The sequence below is a fragment of the Mustela nivalis genome (assembly GCF_964662115.1).
Source record: "Mustela nivalis genome assembly, chromosome: X".
NCBI lineage: Eukaryota > Metazoa > Chordata > Mammalia > Carnivora > Mustelidae > Mustela > Mustela nivalis.
In genome coordinates, this window is record NC_139040.1 from 129,734,918 (window position 1) to 129,751,798 (window position 16,881).

Here is a 16,881-nt window from a genome sequence, read left to right on the forward strand (position 1 = left end):
TTCAACGGTCTCCTCTGTAATTAAACATAATGAACATTCAGGGTTTAGATTGGAATGCTTCAATATTGTCTTCTATACACAAACAAAGACCCCGATGGACAATTATAAGGCTTCCAGATATTGTATCTCAGTCACAAACAAAGGTAATTTAATGTTCAATTAATCTCGGGAGGAGGGACAAGCTGTCTCACATAATCTCCTATTACCAAGTATTCTGTATTGCTGTATCAAGTAATAACCTGATCTGAACTATGATAAAGAAGAGTGTTTTTAGCAGAACGTCCTCTCCAAGTAGCCCCTACGTCCAGTCCACATACTTTATAAGAATTCTTAAATGTGTAAGAGATTTTTAGGGTATATTTCTCACTACAAAATATAGTCTCTTAAAAGCTCTCATCAGCCTATTACCATAGCTTTCATTGATAATGAACTGTTAGTAAATCATTTTTAAAATGCCCTTGCAAGGAAGATGTTTTACTTCTTGTTTTTAATTGTTCCAGCCAGGGCCTCATAAAATCTTTCTAGATTTTCTGTTGACAATGATGAGCAATGCATAAAAAGAGTAAAATCCTGACTCATCGAATGTGATGATCAAATCCCCCCAAATATTTTGTTTATATTTTATGGTTAAAAAAAAAAACCAGACTGTAAAATAAAATCATGTTTTGTCCCACTTCCTAGCCTTCTCAAATTGAAACTGAGTGTTATTCTGAAAATATCACAAGGGGATATAAATCATTAATAAATTGTCAGTGCATATGGAATTGCCACAACATGTCTTCATTTTATAAATACACCTTAATTTGTTTTTTAAAAGAACATGAAGTGCATTTGATCTAGACGCATCATTTGAAAATGTAGTTATGACATGTAGTCTAATCAGGAAAAATACATTTATAAAAACAAGTTAATCTTCTTAAGCTCATGTTTCATAAAATTGGAAAATCATTTAGATGGTAGCCTAAGTCAATAAGAATATAAAAGAAAAAAAATAGAATATAAGAGAGACCACATTTTCAATGATGTATCTTCTCAGATAAAATATGAATAAAATTCCTACTTTAACTCTGGCTAACGATGTAGTTAGATCATAAATATCGTGACGTCAATAGATCTCCAGATACATCAAATACAAGGTTCCTGTGGTACGAGTCAGATGATAGACCATTTAAGTTTCTATTTTTAGTTATCCAACATTCCGTACCCATTCTGTATCTTTTTCAACTCATTTGTCCATTCCTCCGGCCGGCCATACAGAAAGTTCTGGGTTGGAATCGAGCAATAGGGTTCTGGTTTTGAATCAGTCTCTGAGTATTCCCAATTCCCAGCACCCGGTTCTCTTACCTATGAAGTAAGATGTGGGCTGATCGACATGCAAAATGGTCAATTAGGTTTGTCGTGACCTAGAAACTGCTACATGATAGTCGGAGACTCCAAATTTGGGTTTCTGTTTCAAACTCCCCCCTCCCCAATTTGGCTATTCTACAAATGAATTTTAGATTAAGTTTATTTATTTTAACACGAAACCTGCTGAGATTTTGACTGGGATCCTGTCGATTCTGGAGATGGATTTGGGTAGAAGTGACACGTTGATTGAAATCTACACCGTTCTCCAACACATGATTCAAGGCTAGTTCTCCATTTCTCTCCATCTTCAGATACCCCGAGCCCTGGTGTGTCATTTTTCAGTGTACGGGTCTTGCTATCCTGCGTCAGAGTCCTCCCAAAGTAGTTCAAACGTTTCATGGTCCGGTTTTCCATGTTGCTTGCGTTGAACCCTGCGTTGAACTGGCGGGAATCTCCAGCACAATGGTGAAAAGAAGTTGTGCAAGCAGACGTGTTCATTTAGTTCTGATTTTAGGTGGACGGATGCATTATTAAGAAGGCTATTTCTTGTAGGATTTATGTAGATGCCATTGATCAGATGGATAAGTTCTTATTTTTAAGCATATTTTTAAAAACTAGGAACACATCGAATTTCAACAAACTGCTTTCTACCATATTGAGATACTTAAGTTGTTTTTCTTTTTTAATCAATTAATAGGACATTGAGTTTGGAAGCTAAAACAACCTTATATATTTGGAATGGTCCCCCTTGGCCATGATGTATTACCCTTTATATGAAGTTTTGATACACTTGGCTAACATGCATTTAGAATGTTTGACTATTATAGTCATCCATAGTTTTGGGGTTTTTGTGCTTTTCCTCAAGTTTTATGGGACAGAATACCCCTGCACACACCAGCATACTGTTGCCATGCACTTTTGTTATATATATATATCATATATATAAAATATATAAATATAATATATAATATATATATAATATAAACATATAAATAAATATATATATTTATATATATATAGAATAAATTCTACTAAACAGGGCGCCTGGGTGGCTCAGTGGGTTAAGCCGCTGCCTTCGGCTCAGGTCATGATCTCAGGGTCCTGGGATCGAGTCCCACATCGGGCTCGCTGCTCAGCAGGAAGCCTGCTTCCTCCTCTCTCTCTCTCTCTGCCTGCCTCTCTGCCTACTTGTGATTTCTGTCTGTCAAATAAATAAATAAAATCTTTAAAAAAAAAAAAAAAAAAGAATTCTCATAAAAAAAAAAAAATTCTACTAAACATTCCTGTCATTTTTGTTTAAACCATCAATTATATTTTAAAGATACTTAAATTAAAAAAAATCTTGTACGTTTATGAAGGAATTTCTGCTTTTCACTTGGTGTTAACCCAGATATCCATCCAATTCTATTTTCCTTCTGGTTGAAGGTATTATTTGGACATTTATTTATTTTTTTTTAATGTAGTCTCCACATGGAACTCAACACAGGGCTTGAACTCATGACCCTGAGATCAGACCTGAACTGAGAAAGAGTTGGACGCTTAACTGACTGAGCCACCCAGGCACCCCTGGACATTTATGATGATGCAGGTGCACTGGTCATGAATTCTTTGGGATTTTATATGTCTGAAAATGTCTTTTTTTTTTTAACCTATATCTGCTTTAAAGGTATTTTCTGTTGGATATAGAAATTTAGGTGATTTTTTTTTTTAGTACCTTAAATGTGTTTCTTCACCCTCTTTCTAAAATTTTTATTGACAAGAAATCCAAAGTTATTTTAATCTTTGCCCATTGATGCAAAGCATTTTTTTCATCTAAATCCTTGTTAAGATTTTATCTTTATCACTGGTTTTGAGCCATTGGATTATGATGTGCCTTGGTAAAAAATTTTTTTTAATTCTTGCACTCAGAGTTTGTTGAGATTCTTGGATCTATAGGTTTATAGATCTAAGATTATATAGATTTATAGGTTGGATTTATAGGTTCTTTCTAAGTTATGGGAATTTCTGGCCAATATTTATTCAAAATTTTTTCTGGCCTCTTTTTTTCTCCCTTGAAGTATTCTATTCACCCACATAATATTAGGATGATGTATTATACAGTTCAGTTATTTTCATTTTTTATTCTTTTTCCTATATATTTAATATTTGGATTGTTTCTGTTGCCAGGCTTCAAATACTCTGAAATTCAATGTACAATGTGCGTTTTACCACTTTGGCATTGGGTATTTTTATTCCTATAAAAAATTATTGGCTTTCTTAGGGCACCTGGGTGGCTCGGTTGGTTGGGCATCTACCTTAAGCTCAGGTCATGATCTCATGGTCCTGGGATCGAGCCCACATCAGGCTCTCTCACTTTGTCTCTCTCTCAAATAAATAAATAAAATCTTTTTAAAAATGCATAGGCTTTCTTTTGGGATTTAGTTACTTCAAAGGAGATTTATCTCTTCTAGTCTTGTTTATTACGTTTGGTAGCAAGACCTGTACTCAGGCTGTGGAGAGTGATTTCCCCATGACTGTGGTGGACACTTCCTCAATACATTATGCAATGTCTTAAATACTACGAGATCTGTTTTTCCTTCTGGAGGGTCGCCTCAGACACTGTACAGTCCTCTGTGAACTCTGAACACTGTTCTAAGTCTTTGGATGATCATATCCCATCAATGCCTAGACAATATGTATGCACCGTATTGCTTACCTAAATGCATTGATTAGCAATTTGCTAATTTACTCTGCAGTTCTTTTTGGTTCTCTATGCAGCTGTCTTTCCTGCAAACTCTGTTCTGGAAATTCTAACCACCTGTTCTCTGCTCTCTGAGATCCATCACCTCAAACCAGGAGCCTTCCTGGTCCTGCCTTGCACCACTACCCAGAATCTCTCTCTGAGCAACAGCTGTTCAATGAGAGTACTCATATCATTTGCTACCCGCCTTTCTGGATGAACTGTCAGCCGCTGACTGATACCCAATATCTTGAAAATCCTTGTTTTACGTATTGTTTTGTTTTCTTCTGCCACAAAGGTGATTTCCTGTTACTTACTCCTTCTTAACCAGAAGGTCGACGTCTTAAGTCAACTTCCTACATCCAAAGAGGTGTAACTTCTTGTTGCAAAAAAAAAAAAAAAAAAAAAAAAAAAAAAAAAAATCTGTAATATTTGGTTTGGCTGTGAGCAACGTTGAAAGCCTTTTTTTACACTAATAATTTTGTTACCTGGCTGCATTCCCAAGTTGAAAGATGCATCTGGTATCGTCTTCAGCCCAAGTGAAGCAAGCTCATACTGGCTTTTCTATAATGGAGAAGCAATGCAGATCAGTGTTTAGAAGGCTAGGTTTTAAGAGCCACAACCTACCGGTTTGTATCACGGCTGCAAAATTCACCTGTGTTCCATGGGGAAAGTTACCAAAACTTTCCGTGCCTTCATTACCTTATGCATAATGTAAGGATAACAATAGCGTTGCCTTATGGGATTTTGGTAAGGACTAAATGAGCTAGTATTTGTAAGACACTTGGAACAGTGGTTGGCACGGAAACGCCATATGTGGCTGTTAAAAAGCAAATGGTAACTCCAGAAAGGAATTATAAATGTTGCATTGAAATAATGGGAAAGTACTATCTGTGATTTCAGGAACCATTATGCAGACAAATAGCTCTCTCATTCCAGTTGTAATGGTTTTATCAATAAATTATGCTTAAATCTTTTATAGCACTATATCACATCAGTATTTTTTTTAAATGGGTCATCCTGACAAGATTGAAATTAAATCATTAATCTTATTTTTAATTCAGAATTCTAATGATACTCACTACTAAATACATAGAGTAATTATCAGCCCTCCAGCTACTAACAAAAGAAAAGGTTTTTTTTTTTCTTTTGTTTTTTAAAGGAAATGGATAAACATGTGCTTAAAAGGGAACGGTTAAATGATGTGATGGAAGAACGAGGTTAGCGCCCAGAAACTCAAGGTTGAGTGGATTCAGGAGAGCTTCTGAAGATTCTGTCTTTGAAATTGAATCTACAGTACATGTTTTTCCCAGGAAGGTTCGACCGAGTGACCAGCATTCCCAACTGTGATACGGGAAGAGGGAGAGGCCGCATTTTGATTTCCCAGTCACTTTCTGTCTTGAATCCCTTCGCATACGAAGCTTTACCCTGCCACCTGTGTAACTTTATAATTCTGGTTCAGTGGTTATAATGTCGTGTTAATTCAGAATGGTTATGGATTTGGGGGAGATGTTCATTTTAGTGTCTTCTATCCGTAGATCAGAACTGGATGCACGAATTAGGAAAGCATCGTCCTACAGTTGGACACACATTTGGACATTTCTTGTTGTTTGCTTTGGGCAAGGTCACTTTACTTGGAACCAGGAATTCTGGGTTGAATTAAGTCCTAATTCACCAATCTCAAAATCCTGGTCATTAAATGTACATGAACTAAGCCAAGGAGGGGGTGGAAAGGCAGGTGTGCCTTTGGAAGTGTCCCACCATGGCTTTGCTGAAATACATATTCCAGAAATACCTATCCTTTATTCTGTATGAATCTCCAGAAAAGAGACTCTTGAAGGATTATGATGTTCGGAGGAAAGCAGTTGCCATTTTGCAAATCACCCATGTAGCCTGATTTAAGAACTCACGTTGTTGGTATGAAGCAGTTATCTTTGCCTCACCTTCCTTGGCTCCTCCTTCCATCTCTCTAGGGCACAGACTTGGTGTGGGTCTTGGTGTGGGCTCCACTGTGAAGACCTCCACCATGAAGATCTCTGCCATGAAGACCTCCAGCATGAAAACCTCCACCATGAAGACTTCCACCATGAAGACCTCCAGCATGAAGACTTCCACCATGAAGACCTCCACCATGAAGACCTCCACCATGAAGACTTCCACCATGAAGACCTCCACCATGAAGACCTCCACCATGAAGACTTCCACCATGAAGACCTCCACCATGAAGACCTCCACCATGAAGACTTCCACCATGAAGACCTCTACCATGAAGACTTCCACCATGAAGACCTCCAACATGAAGACCTCCACCATGAAGTCCTCCACCATGAAGACTCAACAAGATTCTGTTGCCACAAGGTAAGAGGGCACCAACAATGACCACAAGTTTCCATCCATCTTCACTCATGCTTGTGAGCTCCAGTCCAGCCAGATCTCTTCCCCTTCACATCTCTTGTCACTCTGTGACCACCTGCTTTGTGGATTTCCAGCCTCAGCACCAGACACAAGGAGGACAGCCTGAGGAAGCGCGCTGAGATTGGAAAGTAAAATCCCTGCCACAAATACAAACCCATCCTCTAAGGGACTGTGTTTTCATGACAGCACCTGGGTTGTTTTGCAGGAATTCGGGAAAAGATAGGTGCACAGCCAACACATACCTATGTGGGTAGCTATAACAGTGAGAATAAACACCTTCCTTGCAATGCATGACAACTTGAGCCTTTTGTGAAGCAAAGATATCAAATAAAGGTGTTTACCAGAGTACATTTTTTTCTTCCACAATATGTACAGAGAAATGACCACCAGTGAGATATCAGCTGGGATGCTAGGATGCTTTAGGTGAATAATTAACATAAGGATAAACCGTTTTTTATTTTCCCCTAATGTCCTAAGTCATATTCTTTAGCTATGAAACAATGAAGAATAGGATTTTTCTTCCCACTCTTTTAAAAAGTAGACATTCATAAAACTAATGCAGTAATGAATTATGGATTTTTTAAGAGATAGACATTAGCGAGAACGAATCACTTTAAAGATGTCTCTCTTTCTGAATTCCCTAAAAGAAATTAAAAATAAATAGGGGTCCACCGGTCTTTCGATCAGGAAGAAGCCAAGGGTAGAAAGCACCCCATTCCTCTTACTGGAATTCACATATCCAACACGGAGAACCACCTGGAAGGGATTCAGAAAGGCAAATGCCTTGCTTTGGTGTTGTAGCCCCGACTCTAGCCATGCATCTTCACACTATAGACAGACAAATATGCAGGACACTTGCCTCACGAACACCATCACTAGTAGCATGTGTGGAAATGGGATCCCCAAATTGTCAGAGTTTCAGGGAATAGCGTCCCTAGGGAGGTGGTTCTTTAATTGTCACGGATCTGTGTGAGTCACCCCAGGAACTTGATCCAATGAAGATTCTGTCCTAGGCATGGGTTCGGTCCTGAAATTCGGCATCTCCTACAAGTTCCCAGGCAATGAGAATATTACTGGTCCAAGGGTGATACTTCCCATAACAAGGTCTTTAAAGAGCATGAATTAAAGTCCTCAAAGAATGAAAGAGTCATAAATGCCTCAGAGGGATTTCTTTTTCTTTTTCTTTCTTTTCTTTTTTTTTTTTTTAAGTTAGGGCCATAGTGTCTCAATGGTAGACACTTTTGTATCTTTAGAACACATGTATCTGCTAATGGGAGGTGCCACCACCTTTATGAATGTTTTTTAATTTTTCTCACTGACTTTGCAATAAGGGATTCGTGACGAATGGCCTGGATATTTGTTACTTGTTCCAAATACTGACTTAGCTGTGCATTGCAAAGCTCCCTTTGTAATTGATGGTGAAATGGGTACCTGTATTCTCCAATTAAGGAGACAATTTATCTACCTAACACATGCAGAATATTCAACACAAGGTCTTAAAAGGAATGGTCAGAAAACACGTCTGATTTTGAAACACCCTTTAGTTCTATCCTGACACCCCGAAGTGAAACGGAAATTTAACAATAATCTTGTTAATTCAAAGCCTGTACCACGCGGGGTCCTGAATTATGTGGTAAGCTTATTTTGACACGAAACAAATTAACAGCTGAACCATTAAAGGAAACCAGCAGATTGATCGTGGAAAAGCAAAGGGGAAGAAAAGTAATGTGTTTACAGAAGACAGGAGACAAAACAAATTCAGAAACAATGCTGACATCTCTAAACAAGATAACAGATAAAGAATTAAAAAGGTCTCAAGTCCAAGCAGCTTCTCTCATCGGTTGATTTAAATATAAACACAAAACCCTCAGGAATTCCCCAAATTGTTTCTATCGATGAATGTTCACCGTTTTTGTTCTCTGAAAATATAATAATGCTTATGGGAGCCCTGTGTTCTCTCATACTTTGCAAGCAGCTGGTAGAACTGAGACAGATAAAAATAGTATTTCTTTTAAAAAAAAGTGGAATCAGTCTTCAAATCTGTGAAATGATCGTTGAACTGAGGATGTTATTAATTAATTAATTCTCCTTGATTTTTTTCATTAACAGCCGGAAAAAAGCAAACTGTGTGTGATGTATAAATATGGATATATATATTTTTTCTTTTTTTAAAGACAAAAAAAAAATAAAGAAGAAACTCCAGGATGGCATCCGTTTGGAGGATGTGGGTGAGTGTAAGATTTGAGAATTATCTATGTGGTACTAGTTTTCACTTTCCTGGGCTGACAACACCCAAACCGGGGACCATGTCTTCGAGCTGCGTCTTTCAGACAATAATAGTGTACTATGTAATGGCCCAGGTCCCTTCTGCTATTGTTTCTACTCAGTAAGTCTGGGATGTGCCCTTTTTTTTTTTAACAAGTTTCCAGTTTTTAACAAGTTTCCCAGGCCATGGGGCCCTTCTTGACCACAGTTTGAGAGCTATTCTTTCAGATCATAATCTCTCCAGCTCCTTCCTTCCTATTTCCTATCCTTTTTTTGGTGTGCATGTGCAGGAATTAATCTCCAGTTGGAAGGTCTCCATTTTCCTCCTCTTACTTTTGTACAATGCAACTTATCAAGATATACGTATGTGCACTGCAGGAAAAAAAGGGGACACATGACTTTAGTACAAAGAAAAGGTTTGGGAGGTTTGTCACCAATTAAGAAAAAGCTCCTGGGGTACCTGGGTGGCTCAGTCATTAGGCATCTGTCTTCGGCTCAGGTCATGATCCCAGGGTTCTGGGTCTGGGCCCCGCATCAGGCTCCCTGCTCAGTGGGAAGCCTGCATCTCCCTCTCTCACTCCCCCTGCTTATGCTTCCTCTCTCGCTGTCTCTCTCCCTCTGTCAAATAAATAAATAAAATCTTTTCAAAAAAAAAATACTTAAGGTTTGGTTACATGTTTAAGTGGATTGATGTTGCCTCTTCTACCATTTTTGGTATTAAAATAGTTCATGTTTAATAAAGAGATCTGGTGTGACTCATGGCCCTATCAAGGACAGTCAATGTCTACACCCCAGAGAATCCTAATCTGGGCTTAAATCCAAGAAATTGCCCACTGGAGCATCACTGGTCAGGACAAGCCTAATGTCATTTATCTAGAGATGTGGAAATGGCCGGTCCTGATCAAGACTGATTTTCTCGAGTTTTACTTATTTACAGAAATGGGACGATCCCCAAACGGGGACAAAAAGAGTTCATCAGAGAAAGGAAATTCTACCAGTTCCCTTTTGCTCCCATATCCACTCACTATGGAACAACTCGGATTGAAACAACACACATTATATTGTCTTACATTTCTGGAGGTCGAGATTCTGCTGTGGGTCTCCCTGGGCTAAAATCAAGATGCTGGCAGGATCAAAAAATCCCATGGACTCAAGCTCGTACCTTTCCCAGCAGATCCCAGTATGCTATGGTGGGCTTTGGAAAAGAGTCTAGAGATTTCTTTGTGCCACATTATCTCATCAGTTTATTTATTTTTTTTTTTGCCTGCCTTTCCACCTCATAAATGGTGCTCCATAAAAACATTAAACAACAAAGCAGTGAAGTTAGAGGCCACTTCCACATGCCTGGGTGGCTTTGTCTGTTAAGCATGCGCCTTGATCCAAGGATCCTGGGATCGAGCCCCACGTCAGGCTCCCTGCCCAGCAAGGAGCCTGCTTCTCCCTTTCCCTCTGGGGATCCTCCCTGCTTGGTCTCTATCTCTCAAGTAAATAAATAAAATCTTTAAAAAAAAATTAGAGGCTGCTTCTCACTTTTTACTTTCTTGGAGTTTTTCTGGTTTGGATGCTGCTGAGAAACACCGCCATCAAATTCTCTTCACTCCTCTTTTAAATCTTTTTTTTTTTTTTTAAGTTATCAGCATGATTATTAAAGAAAATGTAATACACATCCACAAATAGCAAGTAATTAAAATTTAGCTTATTTGACATTACTGAGCTATAACATTGTTAACATGTTCACATATGACCTTCCAGTTAACACTGGGTAAACACACTCTTGGGTATAGATGTGTTCTTAATCACTATGGTGGGCATCACTATCGAACTGTGCTTTTGACAGTTTTCTTCACTTGAAATATTCTCAGTTTCCTTCTTGTCAGTTTAGAATTGTATCACTGTTTGAATCCGTTCAGGGGACGCCCAGGTAGCTCAGTCAGTGAAGGGTCTGCCTTTGGCTCAGGTCATGTTGTCAGGGTCCTGGGATCAAGTTCCTCATTGGGGCTCCCTGCTCAGCGGGGAAACTGCTTCTCCCTCTCCCTTTGCATGTTGCTCCCCCTGCTTGTGTTCTTGCTCTGTCTCAAATAAATAAAATCTTAAAAAAAAAAAAAAACAGAATGGATTCAGATTCTCCTATCCTGTGTGTGCAAGTGTATGCCCTCCTCCCGGACTGAGGCATTTTCAACACATTATTTTAACTTCACAAAATATCTTCATATCTGAAAAAAAAAAAAAAACTACCTCCTGTACGTTTCAAAATTTACTTGAAAAATCTACAAACTTTATTTGTCCAAAAGGACTTTAAAGTATTTCTTCAAGTTAAAACTTGGATATCTTGAATGCAATTTGCATTAACTGGGTTGCGGTGGAATTTATCATTTTGATTTAAATGTTTCTAGACCAGCATGACCTTTGTCTCCCGATGAAGTCAGTGCTTTGTATTAAATCACATCTATTTGTCTTCACGTCCTTCCCCAGAGTTTAAGAAATCCATCTTTCCTCATATAGGTCGAGAGACTTTCTTATTACTATTGTTCCTCTCTACTTTGATGTGTGTAGCTGTTGTGCAAACGATGCTGTACCATTATGTTCCCTGAGTGGTTATGGCTTGATCCTAAAAACAATACTGACTTTGGTTTTTTTTTTTTTTTAATTTTTAAAAGATTTTATTTATTTATTTGACCCAGAGGGCACAAGCAGGGGGAGCAACAGAGGGAGAGGGAGAAGCAGGCTCCCCTCTGAGCAGGGAACCTGACATAGGACTCCATCCCAGGACTCTGGAATCACGGCCTCCGTCGAAGGCAGATGCTTCACTGAGTGAGCCACCCAGGTGCCCCTGACTTTCTCTTTTCATGTAGTCAACAGTAACAATTTTTTTTTTAAACAATTACTGTTTTATCCCCGGGCTTCACAATGAACTTACCTAATTTCGGATATTACTTGTTTTAAGTTGACTCTTGTGGTCAGGTATCAGACCATCTTCAGATAACAAGAATTTTGCCTCCTGATGGCAATTGTGTCCCGTTATCTTTCTGATGGAAAATTGTAAATGAAACTGGAGTGGGAATTCTTGTCATCTCCTTGATTGAGGTTAATGGAAAATATCCAGTGTTCACCTTCAGGGTGACTATACTTTTGAAGTCACTATATATATATATATATATATATATATATATATATATATATATACATATTTTTTTAATCATGGTAAGAAATGTCTTTCTCTTGCTATTTTAGTAACCATTTTTATTACGTGGGGATATTGCATCTTATCAGATTCATTAATATTATCTAATATTTGAAGAAACCTGCCTACTCTTTCTGCTGTATCTGCTAACACCGTGAATTCTATCTTAGAACGTCACCGTGTTACCTGCCTTGTACTCGTGAAAGGATCCTTGTTTGGTAATGACATACTGTTCTGTTGTTGTCCTAATTTCTTTCCCTGTTCTTGGAAAATAGTAAATACACAGGAATCCTGTGTTTCATCAGACCTGAAAATAGCTCGTTATGTTTAGGGCATAGCCCTTTGGCAATTTTCTCAGTGTCTTTTGGAGCCATTGTCCAAAAATTTTCCCTCTTCTTGAGCTGGTTTGTCCTTATTTTCAAATTATACATATTATTGTATATTTATATATTATACATAGATTATATATACACATACATACAATACACATATAATATACACATATATATTATACACATATATACACATATATATGTGTATATTATATGTATATAATATACATATCAAGTTATAGATACATGTTATATATTATTGTATATTTATATATTATACATAGATTATATATACACATACATACAATATACATATAATATACACATATGTGTATATTATATGTATATAATATACATATCAAGTTATAGATACATGTTCTATATGGCATGTTTTATATATATAAATCATCTGGATTTGAAGAACAAAGGACAGTGTTTTCTTTGTATTCTAGACATCAATACATATCTTTCATTAGTTTTCATTTCTTTCTTTATATTGTTTATAATTTTTCACTCTTGTAAGGTTTTTAAAGGCCTTGAAGAGTTCTACACTTGATGTTATATTTTCCTTTTTCCATAGAAAATCCTATTTAGCATGATTTTACAAAAATATACTTTTCTCTAATCCATTCATTTCCACTATTATTTATATGACTTCATTTCGATTTGTTCTGGTCTGTCTTGAGAGTCCTTTAATGCATGCTAGGTTGCCTATCTGCATTTATTTTTAGTAATGCATCAGTTTCAAGCTCTGCTCCTTCCCTTGAGCACCACAGGCCCACCAGGATAAGCGGAAGATAAACTTCTCACATTGTTGACTTTGGATCTGTGGATGCGATTGTAATATGCAACTTCCCTTCAGCCTTACCTCCTCCTTCTTCACATTTCTGCCAGCAACCTTAACAACATTCTAATCATCATGGCTTTTGCACTTTAGTTCTCCATGACCTGCAAAACAACCCTTTAGGATGGTGTCCTCTGTCCTTTCTGATCTGACCTGTCCTACTGGTTGACCTTGGAGCCCTACAACCTCCACACAATTCCTCCTGCGGAGACCGTAGGCAGCAAATTTGACTCTCTGAATCGACCGCAGATTCTCCTGCCCAACCTTCCACACTTTCATTTTTGCTCTCTTTCTGGTCTTTTCTGGTCCCTTGCCTCCCGCTCTGTCAATGTCATCACAACTCCTAACACACAGAAGATTCGCAATCCATTTTTGGTGAATGAGCAAAGCATGGGATTGCGTAACTCAGGCCACCATGTTTCATAGTTCTCTTCCTCTATTGACACAAGTTCAGATCCACTCATCACTCACATAATGGTCCCTCAAGGTACAGATAATGAGTAGATAATGTAAATCTCATGACCATGCCATTGCATAGCCTTTTTGTCTCAGTAATGATTTAACTCCCTCTGCATCAGGGCTAATCTCTGGAGGTTTTATAGATTTCTTCCTTGTTGTAGCCATAAAACATCAAAACCAGAATGACTTTTGAGACTTCCAGTCCCCACACTGCAAGGCGGCAAAGCTCAACCCCACAGTGACTGGTCTGCACATATCATGAAAGTGCAGTCAGAGAGGGGCGCCTGGGTGGCTCAGTGGGTTAAAGCCTCTGCCTTAGGCTCAGGTCATGATCCCAGGGTCCTGGGATCTAGCCCCGCATCGGGCTCTATGCTCCGTGGAGAGCCTGGTTCCTCCTGTCTCTCTGCCTGTCTCTCTGCCTACTTGTCATCTCTGTCTATCAAATAAATAAATAAAACCTTTAAAAAAAAAAAAGTGTAGTCAGAGGACTGAGGTTCATTGCCCTGAAACATACCCAATATTCTATCCATTTCCATATAGCTGATTGCCTCTAATTCCCACACCTTCATCGATTCCTGCTATGCCCTGACCCCACTGTATTAGCTAAACCAGAAAAAGCCCTGTCAGAGAGAAGAAAAAAAATTGGCTCTCATACCTTCCAGCCAAAAGACAAATGATCAAAACATCCTAACAAGCAGTTTTAAAAAATTCAACTTAGGGCAAAAACAGCACCCTTACCTCTTGGTGAATAGGGTAAGAAATTGGCACCATTTGGGGGGAAAGCTTTTCAGCTAATGGCTTTGGAAACTCTGTAAGTGTTCATGGTCAACACTGATGATGAGTCAAGGTGCCCATCATAATTGTGAGCATCACGGCCCATCTCCTGGAAACCCCTGATGTCACAAACACGCTGATCCCCAACACTGTGATGTCATCAAGAACTGGGACTTAAACTCAGTTGACAGATGAGAGATGCATATAAGTTTCAGTCCTGTCCAGCCAGGTCCCCAGTCACCTGCAAATGACACAACCCCTTATGCATCTTTCTGAATGGGAAATGGGCAGATGTGGTTGAAGAGATTTTGAAAGAGATTGAAAGAGGAAGGTGCTCTTCATTTCTAGAAAACAGACCCATCTTGGTAAATTCTCTCCTTCATGAAGTCCCTCTCTACACAAAAAATGCATGCTACGTTACTAACTCAAAGGCATCCTTGGTTCACATTCCCATATTCTAGATTTCATATTTCCTAACACCCCTTTTCTGTTTCAAGATCCCTTGTGGGGGTCCCTCAATACATTCAGTCCTCATATTTTCTTAGGTCCCTCTTGGCTATGATAGTTTCCCCAGACTTTTCTTGTTTTTGATGAACTGGATAGTCCAGAGGACCTCTTGGGCATTTTGTAGAATGCTTTTCTCAAGCTTAGACCAGGGTTTTGGCTTTTAGAAGAAAGAGGCAAAAAATCATTTTTTGTCCCATCCCAGCAATGGTGTAATCTCTTAACATGACAACTCAACACAGTTGGTGTTGAGCTTGATTGCCTGATGGGCTTGGTACTTGTTGGGATTCTCTACTGGATGCTTTTTTTGTTGTTTACTAATATATTAGATACATAAAGAAACATGCAAAGGAGGAGGCATAAATCACACATCATTATAGCACCATTTCCTATTATGTATCTATCCTTTTATTTCTATATTTGTACACTTGTATCTATGTATAGCTACATTTATATCTATCCAGTCCTTTTAACTTCTTTTGTTAATTTTCATATTACACTTCCAACCCGTGTCATTGGCCATCTTGGAACACCATCTTTAAAATAACCACACTGAAATTCGGACACACACACACTCTTGGGTCTATTTTGCTGGGGAATTCTGCCCCAAACGTCCTATAAGCTTTCCTTACCAGAACCCTAGAATGCCTTAATTTTTAGGAATAAACCATGAACAGGACCCACACAAGAATAGCCTAGAACATTGGCCAACTTTGCCATTTCTTGTTCCAGACACAGATGGCCAACGTGCAAGGTTTCCAGGTGTGATGAATCACCCATCGGGATGGAACTTTTTAAATAAAACCACACGTTGTTATGAGCAAGTCAGAGAGGCATCCTGTGATTGGCGTGCACGGGATAATGCATGTTTCCACTGCACCTTGTGTGTACAATTTCAGGGGAAACGTGAGCCCATTGGCTGTCACCAGTGCTGCTTAAATTGGACAGTACACGTTTCTCAGAGGGCGGCCGGCATTCTGTGGCCGTTGCAATTGTGCTTGAAGGAAGAATTCTCCCTGGGCACGAGGCTTTTAACAGGAAGATGTTCTGTTGTTACAATTCCAGAGGCATAAGCAGGTGGATTTGGGCATATGGTGTTGAAATTCCTATTTAAAGGACCTTCCAGGTGTTTGTAAGACCATGATTCACGTTTCCATTAATAAACACATGTCCTCTTCATACTACACACAGTGTGGCTTTGAAAAATGCCTCCTCGACCAAAGTCTGAAAATCCCTCCATCGTGAAGGAATAACAATTCATTTTTAAGCCCCTTTTTATTGACTGGGTGGATTATTTTTTGCTCTGAAACTCTGTAGCTCACGGTAACTCATGAAATCCCATCTGGACAAGGATAATTCTCAAAAACTCTTGTCTGTCTTTTCAATACCTTAGAATTCTTTCCTATAATCTACAAACCTTGCAGATGAGTGCACAGGGCGATCTGTAGAAATCCAGCTAACCCAGATTGGAGATGAGGACTAGGTCTTTAAATATTTGTATATTGCTTTAATGAACGGAATATTGATCTCACATTGTTGAGAAAATAGAATCCTATGCTGGAAATTGGAGAGTTTTTACTGAAAATGGGTATTTAGAAAACTTTTGAATTAGCATCACACATCATTTAACTCACCTCAGTAATGCACCTGAACAGAGAAAATGAATTAACATGAATTAGTGCCAACAGCCCATAATCATACTTTTAAATATAGCTTTTATTTTCCATCCCAATGTCATGGGACATTTGGATGTTCTTTTCAGTTCCCAAACTTTAATTTTTTTTTTTTTAAGGAAATCAGTTCTTCCTGTTCTTACCCTCTGCTGGAAACTACAGGTGGTGTCACACTGAGAACAAATTATTTTGTTTTTTTATTAACATATAATGTATTATTAGCCCCAGGGGTATAGGTCTGTGAATCATCAGGCTTACACATTTCACAGCACTCACCATAGCACATACCTTCCCAGTGTCCATAACCCCACCACCCTCTCCCTACACCCCCACCGCCCAGCAACCCTCAGTTTGTTTTGTGAGATTGA

General features: G+C 38.6%; 1 long non-coding RNA gene across 1 annotated transcript; it reads right to left on the reverse strand.

Annotated features, from left to right (window-relative positions):
* Window positions 1-1,538: 1,538 nt before the first annotated feature.
* LOC309856271 lies at window positions 1,539-14,429 on the reverse strand. Its single transcript, XR_014307125.1, has 4 exons — window positions 14,301-14,429; window positions 4,555-4,630; window positions 4,384-4,445; window positions 1,539-1,799 (listed from the first exon to the last, which is right to left on the reverse strand). It is a non-coding gene; the product is annotated as an uncharacterized lncRNA (long non-coding RNA).
* Window positions 14,430-16,881: the final 2,452 nt, after the last annotated feature.